A 1415-nucleotide genomic window follows, 5' to 3' on the forward strand; every position below is an offset into this window, starting at 1 on the left:
CATTTTTAAATAAATGAATAATACATAGCGGGGTGATAAATAAATAACGGCCATACATTTGAACTTAGCCTCTGAGAAAATCCTTTTAGTTCAAAAGGACCGGGGCGCTTGGAAAGGGGAGCCCATGCATTTTGAATGGGCTGCCATCAAGTGTCAGGGCTTGGCAAGGGAGACGAGGGGGGGGAGGGATAAAACTGGCCTCGACACAAGCAGGGGGGGACGGGGACAAGGATCCTTAAGCATCGCCAAGGGCAGCTTTGGTGGCAGCAGGCAGCGATGGCACTGAGGGCTGCGACCGCCCCGGTGCTGGGCACCGAGAGCCTGGTGTGCCCCGAATCCCCGGGAAGGAGGAGGATGAGAATGGAGGGTGCCATACCAGGAGGCGAAGAGCAGCCCCCGAGAAAGGCGAGCGGCACATGAAAGGTCCGGTCCCGCTAACCCCGACTGTGCCGAGGAGGAGTCCCCATTTAGCAGAGCAAAGGCAGCGTTTACTTAGCAGTGGCCCTATAAAGAGGTGGGTGGCCCTGGAAGGCGGCCCAGACAAATACAAGGGGATTAGACAAGTGAAAGGTGTGAGCGGAGGGGCGAAGGGGAGGAGGATGCTCAGAGAAAGCCGTCAGCGGGGGCATAATGAAGCGCCCCGAGCGGGGAGGGGGCGGAGAGGCAGAGGTGGGTGGGAGCTGGATAGGGGGAACCGTATCGTTGCCTTTTTTGGGGGGGGAATCCAGAGAGAGCCCATGTCAGAGGAGTTGGGGGCGGCTGGGATTAGTTCTGAGGCTGCCCCAAGCCCCTGCACGGGGCGGCTGACGGCACACGCCTGCCCTAACGTGTCCCTGCCACGCACAGCCATGCACACGTGTGTTCTGGCCATGCACAGCCATGCACATGCATGTCTGGGCCATGCGCAACCATGACACACGTGTCCCAGCCATGCACAGCCATGCACATGCATGTCCTGGCCATGCACAGCCATGCACACGTATGTCCTGGCCATGCACAGGCATTCACACACGTGTCCTGGCCATGCACGCACGTGTCCCAGGACAGGATCCTGGCGGAACTTGCTCCCTTGCCCTTCGTGAAGCCCGAGAGCCACGGAGGCAACTTTCTTTGTGCAAACTGCTCCCGCTCACTCGCATCGCTAAGTAGGTATTGATTTATTAGGCTGTAATTTAAGGCAGAACGTTTTAAAATGAACTCACACACCAAGCCCAGGCACGAGAATAAACAAGACCTGATTTATTTGCTGCCCGTCTCTCTGCAGATGCCTGGCCGGGCCGGCAGCACCGCAGGGCAAGGGGGGGGACGGGGAATCTCTGCGGCCAGATCCTGGCATGAGAAGACCGGGAGGGGAGCATCCCCCTCACCCCCTGCACATCCCCCTCTGAGGGCTGCAGAGCAGTCCCGCACGCATG

This window comes from Pygoscelis adeliae, unplaced genomic scaffold (assembly GCF_000699105.1).
Source record: "Pygoscelis adeliae isolate BGI_AS28 unplaced genomic scaffold, ASM69910v1 Scaffold419, whole genome shotgun sequence".
NCBI lineage: Eukaryota > Metazoa > Chordata > Aves > Sphenisciformes > Spheniscidae > Pygoscelis > Pygoscelis adeliae.